Genomic DNA, 14064 nt, shown 5'->3' with positions numbered 1-14064 from the left:
CGCAGTGAAGCTGTGTGCGTAATTCACTTTTCGAACTCGTGACGCATTCACGGACAACTTTTAGGAGTTAAAATGAGTGGTAATCGTTCTGTCATCGAACATTACGGTGGTTTCAAGTTTCTAAAGAGCGCAGAAGCGAATTTTACAACGTGCAGAATAAAACTGTTTTGTACTTTGCGAACTCTATACACAATGTGATTTATAATAGTTTGCTTGAAAAAGGCAGTGGGAGCGCGGCTATTTAACGCTATTTTAGAGAGCAGCGGACTACACGCTCCGACATTTTTTAGGTTCGGGCAGTCAACTTTTAGAGCCAAGTGACCGATCAAAGCCTTGTGACATCACTGTCAATGTGTTAGCAAAAATCATCGACTAGAGAAGCAGTTCGTCGCAACACAACAGCTGCCGTACTACTTACAACGCCGCACAGCCGCCCACCCCGTAGCAGACGAACAGGTTATAAAAGCGCCACCTACGGCCGTCGGTTGAACGAAAGTGGGCGCAAGCTGCTCCCATAGAAGCCGGATATCTGTGCAGGTCTGGAGTTCCAGTAGGTCGTGTTTAATAGCTCAACTGGCTGAACATGCAGTTAGCAAAACCAACGCCTCCTTTACTAGATGCCTGCCGGTAAACTCGGTTCTGTGCCCTCTCCCTTTTCTCGTCTCCGCGAAAAGGCAAGGAGCGCCTCTCATGGCGAATGCCTGCAACTTCGATCACGTGTTGTGACCTCTGAGATTACCATGGCACCTGTCACCGTCTCGGAAGCCCGTGATAACGCTCGCTCGCTTGCACGCTTGCCGCTGCCACATCTGCCGAAAGTTAAAAAGGCAATGAGCGCCGCCTCACGGAATTTACGCTGAAATAAGGGAACCGCCGCTACAGTGGAAAAGCGAGCAACGCGGCGGGGATCCAGTAAAGGAAGCATCCGCAAAACCAACGTTTTTAGGCAAAACCATAGGCTTTGATATCTTTTTTTGTTACTCAGAGGAAACCATTGCTGGAGCGTAGACTTTTGGACGCACTAGAGTGTACTAGATTACGGTTGAGTGGGATGAGCGGCTGGGGCGGCGCATGTTTCTTTGCAGTAAGGCGCGCGACGACGAAAAATATTGTGGGGGCGCTGCGATCGAAGTGAATTTAAGTGGATTGGGCCGCATCAAGGTCGGACGGACGGAAAAAACTTTAATGGAAAAAGGACCTGCGAGGTTGCCAGCCCGGGCTCAGGCCACCCGGGCATTGTGTGCGGTGAGGCATAGCCTTTCCACCGCTGCCCGGGCCCGCTGGATAGCCCATAATTGGTCGTGTAGTTCTGAGCTAGTCAGAGCGCTTAGCCATCGCTCCTCGAGAAGGTCCGGTTCTATCTTGTCCTCTACGTATACTGAACCGATCTGTGTGCACTTCCACAAGATGTGTGCCATGTCTGCGTGTTCGTATTTGCAGAGCTTGCAGCTTGCGTCTGGATATTGTGTTGAATTTATTCTGTTTAAGTGTACTGGGTTTCGGAACGTTCTGGTTTGCAATCTTCTCCAATCTGTTTCTTGAGACCTGTCGAGTTGTTTGTGGGGTTGTGGGTATGCTTCTCTTTGTTTCGTGTAGTGTGTCAGTATGTCGTGGTACGTGACCAGTCTGTCCCTGTCGTCTTTTATCGCTTCTTCGTCGTCCTCGCCTCCTCCGTCTTCTCCATCGCCTCCGCCGCAGTCCTTTCCTCTTCCCCAAGCGTTGCGGGGTGTTGGGCCGTCACTGTCCGTGCCGCGGTGGGTTAGTGTTCGCGCGACTCGGTAGGCCTTCTCGTTGAGGTTGGGAGGGGCATTCATGGTAACTTCTCCCATATGTGCCGGGATCCATTTAAGGTATTTGGGTGTAATTGTGCCGTTCTTAAAGTCTTCTGCTCTGTGGTTCAGGATTTTGGCCGCCTCGGTGGAGACCCATCCCTTTGTGAAATTCCTAATAGCCGTCTTCGAGTCGCTGATTATTGTTCTGTATTGTTGCCGACCGCTGATTATAGCCAATGCGATTGCCGTTTCTTCCGCTGCCTCCGACGATCTAGTCCTTACGGAGCCCGCAGTCACGGTCTTTCCTTTCGTGCATACGACCGCCATTGCGAAGAGGGAGTTACCTTTGTCAGCGCCGACACCACCATTGTCGTCCCTGTTTCGGGGGTACCGCGCGGCGTCTACGAAGAGCACCCCCTCCCGCGCGCCGTGATTTTTGAGGATCGTTTTCGTGCGGCATTTCCTTCTCTCGACATTGTGCACGGGGTGCATGTTCTTCGGGATATTTTCCGTGTTAATTGCGGCTCGGACGTCTGGGTGAATCTGCATCTTGGGGCCGTTCATTCCGTGGTAGTTTATGCCGATCTTTTCCATGATTTCTCTGCCCGCCTTGGTTCCGGAGAGTCTTTCAAGTTGCGCTATTCTCTGTGCATCTGCGATCTCCTCCAGCGTGTTATGCACCCCGAGTTGTAGTAACCTTTCGTTTCTTGTGTATTGGGGGAGACCCAGTGCTGTTCTGTACGCTTTTCTAATGAGCGCGTCGATCCTGTCTTTCTCGGCCTTGTTCCAGTGGACGAATGCCGCCACGTACGCGACGTGGCTGATCGCGAAGGCCTGAACGAGCCGTACGACGTTTCTTTCCTTAATGCCCCTCTTGTTGTTGGAGACTCTCTGTATTAGCCGAATGGCCGCCATGACTTTCTTTTCCAGGCGTGTTATAGTTTCCGTGTTTGTTCCCCTGGCTTCGATCCAGAGACCCAGGACTCTAATCTTTTGGACCATGGGTATTTCCGTGCCTTTCCTCGTGGTTAATCTGATTCCCCTATTGTGTAGTTCCGCTACGTCTCTGGACGGTTTGCCGGACCTCCTGGGGCGGTAGAGCAGCAGTTCCGATTTTTCCGGTGAGCATTCAAGTCCGGTGCCCTCTAGATGATTTTCGATTGCCTCCACCGCCCCTTGAAGTCTGTTCTCCATATCCCCCTCGCTTGCGTCTTTCGTGGTCCAAATCGTAATGTCGTCTGCATAAATGGTGTGATTAATGCCTTCTATTCGGTCCAGTTTTTCCGATAGTCCGATCATGACGAGGTTGAAGAGCATCGGTGACACGACGGACCCTTGCGGCGTGCCAGCGCTGCCCATGTCCACCTGGATACTCTCCTCCTCGTCCAGTCTGATTCTGGCTGTTCTTCCCGTAAGGAAATTTCGGATAAAATTATACGTTCGTTCGCCCAGGCCGAGTTGCACGATTCTGTCGAGTATGGCCGTGTGCTTGACCCTGTCGAAGGCCTTCTTTAGATCAAGTCCAAGTATTGCTCTCAAGCCCCGCCCCGTGGTATCTATGACTTGCTCCTTTAGTTGTATCATTGCGTCTTGTGTAGAGAGCCCTCTTCTGAAGCCAATCGTGTTGCTGTGGTACAGGTCGTTTGACTCCAGGTAGCCGTTAACTCTACTCAGGCAAGCGTGCTCCATCACTTTACCAACGCAGGAAGTGAGAGAGATCGGCCGCATGTTCTGTATTTCTAAGGGTTTACCCGGCTTCGGGATGAGGATCACGTCGGACCTCTTCCATTCGTCGGGTATCCCGCCGTTCCGCCAGCACTCGTTGATGTAGTCTGTCAAGCGGCTCGTTGCCTGGTCGTCCAGGTTCCGGAGCATCTTGTTGGTCACTTTGTCGGGGCCCGGAGCCGACTTGGTCTTGATGGTCTGCAGGACCGCCTTGATTTCTTGCTGGGAGAAATCTCTGTCGAGGTCTTCGTTGGGAGAGCCCGAGTAGTTCCTGTGTTCAACGGCTGGAGGTCTCTCAAGGTAGAGCTTGACGATTTCATCACCCATTTCACGGATGTTTCCTTTGTACTTGTGTCTGAGCTTGGTCATTTCCGCTTTCGCCGCTGTCTTCGTTCCCGACGGGTCGAGCAGGTGCTTGAGGATCTTCCACGTCTTGCCCGTGTTGATGTTGCCGTCCATGGCGTCGCATACCTCGTCCCAATCCTGATTGCATAACTGGGCGCAGTGTGCTTCGATGGTCTTATTTAGTTCCGCGATTTTGCGCCTTAGATTTCTATTGTGTTTTTGCCCTTGCAGCCGTTTCTGGATCGATTTTTTGGCTTGTACGAGGTGCGCGAGCCTGCTGTCCATCCGCGGAGAGTGACCACCACCGTTGTCGTCGTCTTCATGTTCGCGTTGAGCCTCCCAGTCGCCCCACTCCATCTCGGTCGTGGCCTTTTCTACGTCTCGTAGCAGCTCTCCGTTCCATTCCTCTATGTTTCTTATGGGCCCCTGTTCTTTTTCGTCTCTGATTTTGCGGAATTTGTCCCAGTCTACTAGCCGGAACTTATGTTTTATTCCCTTCGTGACGCGGGGCTCTCCTAGGGCAATGCTGAGTATCCTGTGATCGCTCCCCAGGTCCTCGAAGGTGTTCTCCCAGGTGATTCTCCCGGCTCTCCTGCATAGCGTTAGGTCTGGTGTGGTGTCCCTATGGGGGCCCGCACCCACTCTGGTGTGTGAGGCCGGCTCGTTGAGAAGGGTTAGGCCGGCCTTTTCTATGAGGTCGGCCAGATTTTTTCCCTTCTTGGACGAGTGTCCATAGCCCCACTGCGTATGTGGAGCGTTGAAGTCCCCTCCGATGATGAGCCTGTTGTCGCCGGCGATGGTCAACGTTTCGTTTATTAAATCTTCGAAATTGTGTGTTAGGCCCTTTTTGGATGGGCTGCTGTAGACGTTCAGAACGAAAGTGCTGCTCTCCTTCTTGCTGCGGGGTACGACTTCTATGAGGATGTGGCTAATGTCCGTAATTTTTCTCATAATTCTCGGTATCGCGACCAGTCCTTTTTTGACTAATGTGGTCACGACTATGTCCCTTCCCGTCCCTTTTGTGCGTTGTTTGTGGGTGGCGTACCCGGCAATTTTGGCGTGGTCGAATGTTTCCTGGAGAATGATTACGTCGGGCTTTTGTCTTTTTGCGGTCAATTTAATGTGTTGTGTCATTGTTGCTTTTTTGTTCGAGAAGCTGCGGCAGTTCCACTGCCAGATGACGAGTCTTCCCTTTTTGGTGCCCGCCATCTTTACGAGAGCTTCTTCTCCAGCTCTGCGAGCCGCCTGTCGTACTTTAAAGCCTGCGCCTTCCTCTCTGCCTCGCTGTCACTAATGCGCGCCGCCAGCATCTCGAACATTTTATCCATTTTGTCAGAGAGTTTGTTTAGCATGTCCTCAAGGACGTCAGTTTTTTTTTGTGCTAGGTCGGGGTCTCTTGACTTCCTGTACCGAAGCGACCTGTTCGTTGGTCTTGGTCTCCGGGATTTTTCGCTTGGCGCCCAGTGGGTGTGCTACATCTAACATATCCACTTCCTCCTCCCTGGCTTCGTTGGATGGGGTGGAGACGGAGGCGAAGGCGGCTGACGGGGGCGACGATTGTGTCTGCATTTTGGTAAGTATTTCATCAAGTGTTTTCTGTAGTTCGTCAATTTTTTTGGCTGATTCGCTGTTTTGTTTTTTTGCCTTTTCTAGCTCCTGTCTGAGTAGCTGGTTTTCCGTTCGATATTCCTTCACGCGTTCCTCTATGTGATCATACCTGCCCCTATCGTTACTGGTATTGCCGGACCTTCCCGATTCACGATTGGCCACTACGTCTGACCAGCTCACCTTTGCTGGTGTCGTCTGTTCTTGCTTCTTCCCCTTCGTTTCGGGCTTCGTCCCCCTTGAGGTGGATATGGACCCACTCCCGGTGCTGTCCCTGTTCCTGGACCTGGACCTCGAGGTCGGTCGTCCCCGCGCTCCCGGCCTGGACGTGGATCTGGATCTGGACCTGGAGCTGGACTTGGATCTGGGTGCGGGAGATGGTTGTGTGTGGTTGCTTTCCCCGCCATCAGGGTCTTGTGAGCCGGCTACTCGCAAGAGTTCCTCCTCGTTTCTTCTCGCTGTCCATCTTCTTAGTTTTACCATGTACGGCGTCTTGTATTTAGCCCTGCAAGTCCGGTCCGCCGTGGGGTGAGCTTCTCCGCAGAGCTTGCATTTAGGTGTGCATTCGTGGTCTTTGGCCGGGTTTTTGCTACCGCACGCCGGGCACAGCTTGTCGTCCGGTCTGGGGCACACATCGGGTCTGTGCCCGAGCCTGCCGCACTCCTTGCAGAAGTCTATTTGTTTCCGATAGAGGGATACTCTCATCATGATGCTGTTGAAGTGCGCCCAAGCGGGGACCCTGTTGCCCTCGTACAGTAGTATCACGGTGGTCGTGCTGCCCAGTCTCTTGGCGTACGCCAGGAAAGGGTTCCTCACGTTCACCAGTGCGTGCACGAGCTGGTCTTGTGTGTAATTGAGGGGAATGTTGCGGATTATCCCCTTGGCCATCTCTTCTGGTGCCGAGACGTACGCGTTGGTCGTGTGTTTCCTCCCGTTGATTGTTAATTCCTTGATTTTGGCGACCTTAGTCGCCGTCGTCTCGTCAGGTGTGCTTACCTCCAAGATGTTTTGCGTGTGGTTGGGGCAGATCGTGATGATTTCGTCGCTGCTCACTCCTGCTTCATTGCGTATCGCCTCGTCTAGGCTGGCGCTGCACGTGTTTCTGATGTTCAGCCCGTCTCTCGGTCTTACGATTATCTTGATGTCGTCTCTAGGTAGCCTGGGCATCTTGCTTGCTCGTAGAATCTTGTTCACTATGCTCTTCCCGCCTTTGCGCGTCGGGCTTCTCCAGCGGGTGCCTTGCTTGTCCGCCTCTTGGGTAGCGTTCGCGCGGCCCTTTCTTTTGTGCGTAACTTCGATCCATCCATCCGCGTCGCCGTCCTCGGCTGGGGTCGCGGGATCATTTCTTTCTTCTCTCGACTTGGTATTCAGGGTTTCCCCCACTTCTGCCTCGTCTACCTCCATTTCGGAAGTGCTTCCGAACCTCTGGCTTACGCTGCGACACCGTTTTCCGACCTACCGGGGGCCGGTAGGCTTCCGCTATAGGCCTAGTCGGCGTTAAGCTTAGCTGGGCTTCTCACTTCGAAAAATCTTCAAAAATGGTCGCTCACCCCGGGTTTCGGTGTCCCTGGGTTCGGGCCGATTTGCTCTATCCGATGGTGGTCGGTTTTCAGGTATTTGACTCGACAATTCAGCGGAAAACATTCATTAAGGCAGAGCCGTCGCGAAGTGCGTCCGCTGCGCTAGCACTTCTTCTTCCTCCGCATCAAGGTCGCGCCGTTGGAAACTGCTGGCGATTCTGCTCGGCGGGGTCGTTCGTACTGCTTCGCGCGCTACTGTTTGCGACGATCACACCACTCAAATGGTGTTTATAATTGGATATGACATGTATTTATGCCTTAGGAATAGATACCTTTCTTTCTCTTCTTTATTCAACTTTATTGATCTTTAACACCGCTCGGTGACTGCGCGTGCATTGCGGCCGCAGTGTCGGCTTTCATTCTACTATGTTATTGTACAGTTCCCATTGGAGAACAAATATTTTTCGTGTTCTTCAAGCATTATGTATCTCTCGTCTGTATCTTTGCGCATATAGTTTTTTCATCAGTAGGTCTTGCGAAACGCAGACGGAAAAAAACTTATGAAAAAGGTCCTGCTTACCGCTTCAAACAAATAAAACCCATCCCATATAAACAAATAAGCCCCGTCTAGCACCCTGTACTCAGCTTTGCGGGAAGTATTCTTATAGAAAAAGAAAAACAATTGCAGTGCAACATTCCATTCATGTTTCCGTCTTCCTGGCGCAACAGAACGCGGAGTAATTGGCACGCGTTATTTTATTGCGGTCGGCACTCGGGCAGCGAAAACAGTTTTAGGTAGCTATTATATATGCTATTCTTTGGCCCGTAAGCCGTGTGTTATTTTTTGTCCAGTCGATGCTTAACAACAACAAAAGAAAACTCAGTGCCCTTCCACTCTGTGAAGAAGGATGACTTGCGAAGCTGTGTATGTGGGCCCCTTTATGACGAACTGCACCTCCGCTTCGGTTCGGCCCGGTAATGTACTATTTTCGGGATCGGCCCACGTATGGGGACTCCTGTGTCACCACCGCCACGGGTCGGCCGGGCATTGCACTATCTTCTGGATTTTTTCTACACGCGGACGCGACAGTGGGGAAAGTATAGTTCTTAACAGCTTCGCTGTTCATAAGTAGACATGGCGTTGCGCTGCTAAACTCGAGCTCACGGGTCCAAACCAGGTCGCGCAATTAAATAGGAACGAAATGACAAAAAAAAAAACCCTCGTGTAATTCTGTTTAAGTGCACGTTAAAGAACTCCAGACGGTGAGAACTGAACAGGGTGCCTCATAAGCTTATCACCAGACGTAAAACGCCAGAGTTTGTTTAATTAAAAATGAAGAGAGAGAAAAAGAAAGAAGGTAGCTGCGTCCTTCGGCTTTTTTCTTGGGGTGTAAACGATAGAAATTATTCTCGAGTCTGATATATGAGAAAAACATGTTCTGAGAAAAAACATCTTACATTCCATACCCGACTGTACGTCCGCTGAACTAAGCAGCTTCTGTATTATAAACGGCTACTTTAAGTTATCCAGCGCACTATCATAAGGACAATAATGAAGTATTTAAAGGAACGGCATGCCTCACATACACGTAAACATATTTGCAGATCTGCCGTGTTCGTTGAACAAGATAAGTGTGGTGCTACATTAGGCATAACTTGAGGCAAATCACACACACACAAAAAAAACCGCTCACACGAGGACAAGAGAAGTAAACGAAGACGTAGCGCTACTAACAACTGAATTTTTATTCCACATGGTTATCACGTATATACCACGGTATCCATGGTATCCAAGGTATATATGTGGTAACCATGTGCAATAAAAATTCAGTTGTTAGTAGCGTTACGTCTTCGTTTCCTTCTCTTGTCCTCGTGTTTTTTTTTTCTTGCACTTTGTCTCAAGTTATGCAGTAACAACTAGCCCACTAGTCTGTTCTCTTGTACATTGGGTACCCAGTTTTAATGGGTGCCCAATGGGTTACAGTCTTGCAGACATGGAGAGACTGTCAAAAAAATGTTTTCTTTGCCTGAATTGAGTTTGCAGATTTACAGGTGGTCCCAAAACGGGACGTTTATATTGAATGACAGCTAGGAACTTGTTCAAGAGAACCGATTAGCACCCGCGCGTTAATTCTCTCAGGAACTGGTGCGCCTCTGCGCAACAGCCACGACTCTCCAGCAGCACAATATTCCGGAATAAGAGTACTCACTTGCATCGGCCCCTCACATTAGAGACTTCAAAAGTGCTGTTATTGGTTACATTCGAACGCAAACGGCTATTCAATAAGTTTTATTAGTGAATTCTGAAGCCGAGTACAATCTGAATAGCAAATACCTTTCGATTAGACTATATGTTTCCACTTCATTTCACCTGCTGGCACGTTGGAGGAGATCGCCAGACAAGCCACGGAGATTACTTTGGTAAAGACTTCCTGGTCTCCCAAATGAGTCTGAGTACATAAGCAATACCTTGTCCCTAAAACTGTTGGCCATATTAACGTCCAGTAATTACCTTTATTCCTCTTCTCGGAAAGTAGATTGGTTCACCTGGTGCTGGTGCAGGCTTTAAAAGAAACACGCTTATTCCGGACGGGAGTTCTCACTTTTTCAATCAGTGCATTTAGAATATTTGATACTTCTTTTCTTGCATATATGTTGTGGATATATATGTCTATGTACCCTTAGATTTACCTATAGAAGTGTATTGGTCAACTGCATCTCTTTGCGCCACGCAGTTAATAAACCTGGTTTATTTCACTATAAGATTGTTTTCTTTGATAATTGCCCCTGATCAATATTCCACCGACAAGAAGCGCGCGTCAAATTACACGATATCAATAACATTTTCTTTCGTAGCTTCATGTTGCAGATAGGCGGCTTCTGTGACAAAAATTAGGTGTTACATTTAGAACACCATGTTAAAAACAGCAGTTCACCTAGCTAAATCTACAATTGGTACCGGCCGACAAGAGTCGCGGGCGCACCAATGCAAGTACAATCATAAAAAAAAAATTTACTGCACAGACCTTTTGCAAGAAAAACCGGGCGTCCGCCAGCGTCCGCCCAACGAACGCGCGCTCGCTAGCAGACGACGCATTTGACAACGAGAGCAAAATTGAAGATGTCATATTGTATAACCCATGACTCAAATATGTACACGTACCAAAATGTGTCAATATAAACTTGCAGTGGAAATAAGGTACTATTATAAGAGCGTAAGCGCGTAATCAGTCTCAGGGCCCGCAGCGAAATTACTTTGAACATGCCGCGAAGCGCGTCTTCGCCCCAATTCAGTTCGCCCGCAGCGCCCGCGCAAAATTTTTCCACACGCGGCGCCTTAGCGAGAGAGCGCCTTTCGGTCCACTTGAGTTTAAACTGCCGAAGGGGCCTCCTGTGCTAAGTACAAAAATACTCAAATACAGACATGCAGTGGTGTTGCAGATAAGTGAAACAGTATTAGCAAAGATAAATTAAACAATGAGAATATATAACTTCATTAGAACATCATTAGGTAGAGAAATATACATCAAACGAGTTAAGTACTAGACGGTGATACATAATGTAAATACATAATGTCTGGTACACTCTAGACACCACCTAAGCAGCTCGTCCTTTAATCTCTTCCAGCGCTTGCATTACACAGTAGTATGGCCCTCAAGATTGGCTTTGGTTACTGAGAGGCTGAGGGTATCTTGGTGAACGTTATGTTTTAATGTAGCAAAATAGTACTGATTTTATCTATATAGGCATATCAGCTCGGTGCAGGTCGTTGAGCTTGGCTGAACACATTTATAGCCATAAGTACGACAATAAATACTGAGACACATATGATTCATGCGCATTTCACAGGCCGTTGATAAAAGACTGCCTAACAGGTCACTGAAGTCTCCAGGTTTTTTTCCGCAACATATTATCCCAATATATTCATTCTCTAGACATAGGCTGTACATGCCATTAGAATATATATATATATATATATATATATATATATATATATATATATATATATATATATATATATATATATATATATATATATATATATATATATATATATATATTGTAATGAAGCAGACGCGCCCCTGTGTATGTGCCGTCTGAAGAGGAAGACGAAGGGCCGTGCCGTGATCTCGAGCGACCCCGTGCTTCGGACAGCCCTTGCAGTGCCTTGTTTTGCCTAGCGTTCCACAACGTCGTGAACGAGAATAAACCTTCATCGCATTTGGTGGAGGTTGCTGAGATCCTTCGCCTCGTCCTGGAGCTCCGCACTCGAACCCTGCCAACAAGATCGCCTTGCACTATGCCTGATCCCGCCACCTCGTTGCTCGCCCCACCGGCTGCCACTGTCATCTGCGCCGGCGTCCCTCGTCAGCGCGACCCACCCATTTTCAGTGGGACCGCCGAACACGACGTGGAAGACTGGCTCTCATCGTACGAACGTGTAAGTGCCCATAACCGATGGGATGACCAGTCTAAGCTGACCAACGTGCCGTTCTACCTCGCCGACGTAGCCAAACTTTGGTTCTTCAACCACGAATCAGACTTTACAAGCTGGTCCGCCTTTAAGACTCTGTTTGCAGAAGTGTTTGATCGCCCAGCTGTGCGTACGCTACGCGCTGAACAGCGTCTACGCCAGCGCGCACAGCAGCCTGGAGAAACATTCCCCAGCTACATCGAGGATGTTCTCGATTTGTGCAAGCGGGTCAATCCCAGCATGTCAGAGGATGACAAGATCAAACACATCCTCAAGGGCATCGAGGACAGCGCATTCCAGATGTTGCTGGCCAAAGGCCCAACTAGCGTATCCGTCCTCATTAACCTCTGCCAGAGCTTTGACGAGCTGCGCCGCCAACGTTCCATCGCCCGCCAGAACATCCAGCACGCCGATTCCGTCTCCAGCATCGCGGTTTCTACCGAATTCACCAACTCGACCCTCTCGCAGCATATCAAAGATTTTATCCGTGAAGAGGTGGCCAGGCAGCTCTCGCTGCTGCCTCACAGTGACGCACCTACGGCAGCTTTGCCTCCAACGCTGCAGGAAGCCATCCGAAATCACATATCTGAAGCGCTTCCTGCAGCTCCTACAACCCCCCCACCCAACCCTATGAGTGTGCCGCTGGCCCATACCAACTTTGCCAACCACCCTACGTCGCTGCCGCTCAGTTATGCAGCCGTGGTTGCACGGCCACCTGCGCAGACCGCTTCCTTTCCATCGCCCATGAATCCGGCTTCATTTCAAGTTGCCCGACCGTCACCACACTTTTTTCGTCCCACCGAGACGTGGCGCACTCAAGACAACCGGCCTATCTGCTTCGCCTGCGGCATTGCTGGCTATGTGGCACGCTTCTGTCGCCGCCGCGCCTCAACTGCGTGTACCTGCTTTGACAGGCCCCGCTACGCACCACAATACGCCGCCACGCCTCCATTATCACCGCGACGTCTCGACACTGATCGCCGGTTGGAAACTCGGCGTTCCCCTTCCCCTCGTCGGCGTTCGATTTCGCCCCTGCGTCGTCGAGTTCCCACTGAAGAGGGAAACTGACTGCTGCAGTTCCTGAGGCAAGAACTGCAAATACGTCAATTTTCTCAAGACCTCAATCTTCGCCGCAAAATGTAATTACCGTTTTTGTAGAGGGAGTACCAGCAGTGGCACCAGTCGATACCGGAGCAGCCGTTTCCGTCATTCACGAGGGCCTTTGCCGCAAGCTACGAAAAGTGACTACAGCTCGCTCTGGCCTGGTGCTCGCCACTGCCAGCGCGCAACGAATCCACCCTTCAGCTGTATGCACGGCCCGTGTCGTCATCAACGACGTTCTGTACATAATCGAGTGTTTCGTGCTACCATCGTGCTCTCACGACCTCATCATTGGTTGGGATTTCCTCTCACGTCATCATGCTGTCATTGACTGTTCACGTGCAGAAGTGTCGCTTTTACCACTATGTGAATCACTGCCGACCAGCTCTCCTCACTTTGCCGACAAACTCACTGTTGATGCCGACACAACCTTACCTCCTGAGTCGTCGATGGCTGTTGTCTTGTCGTCTGATTCCGCATCTGACGCCACCGTAGTGTTCACGCCGTCCGATGTGTTTGCTCAACGCAAGGGCATTGTTCTTCCGTTTGCCGTGCTTACTGTAACCTCTGGCTCAACTGTGATGCTGGTCACCAACTACTACCAGTACCCGATCAGCCTACTGCGTGGAGAGACGGTAGGATACTTTCAAGCGGTCGACTACGTCGACGACTTCGATGTTCCTGCCGCCTCCCTCCGTCACCTTGACGCCATCGCTTCGGTCTCCGGCTCATCACCTTCAGTGGGTTTTGACAAGGCCATCGACCCTGCACTTTCCCCATCTCATCGCCGCCAACTTCTCGCTCTCCTTCACAAGTTTGTCTCTTCTTTCGACTGTCATCAGACGTCACTGGGCCGTGCCACCGGTGTTTCTCACATCATCGACACTGGTTCCCACTCCCCCTTGCGACAGCGCCCGTATCGTGTCTCTGCCGAAGAGCGCCGAATCATCACGGAGCACGTGGACGACATGCTCCAACGTAAAGTCATCCGTCCCTCTCAAAGTCCTTGGTCTTCACCTGTCGTATTGGTGAGGAAAAAAGATGGCTCCATTCGCTTTTGTGTCGACTACAGACGCCTAAACAAGATAACGAGGAAAGACGTTTATCCTCTGCCTCGAATCGATGACGCTCTCGACTGTTTACAAGGCGCAGAATACTTCAGTTCCTTGGATCTGCGCTCCGGGTACTGGCAAGTTCCCATGGCCAAGCCTGACCGTCCGAAAACCGCATTCGTTACACCCGATGGCCTCTACGAATTTAACGTCATGCCCTTCGGGTTGTGCAACGCGCCTGCTACTTTTGAGCGTATGATCGACACCATCCTTCGTGGCCACAAATGGAAGACCTGTTTATGTTACCTCGACGACATCGTCGTCTTCTCAACCGATTTTCCGACGCACCTCGCTCGCCTGCATGACATTCTGACCTGTCTCGCCTCTGCCGGTCTACAGCTTAACCTCAAAAAGTGCCGCTTTGCTGCAAGCAAGCTAACCATATTGGGTCACGTTATCTCAAAAGACGG

This window comes from Dermacentor albipictus, chromosome 1, assembly GCF_038994185.2.
Source record: "Dermacentor albipictus isolate Rhodes 1998 colony chromosome 1, USDA_Dalb.pri_finalv2, whole genome shotgun sequence".
Lineage (NCBI taxonomy): Eukaryota > Metazoa > Arthropoda > Arachnida > Ixodida > Ixodidae > Dermacentor > Dermacentor albipictus.
Note: the sequence above shows the minus strand (reverse complement) of the source record.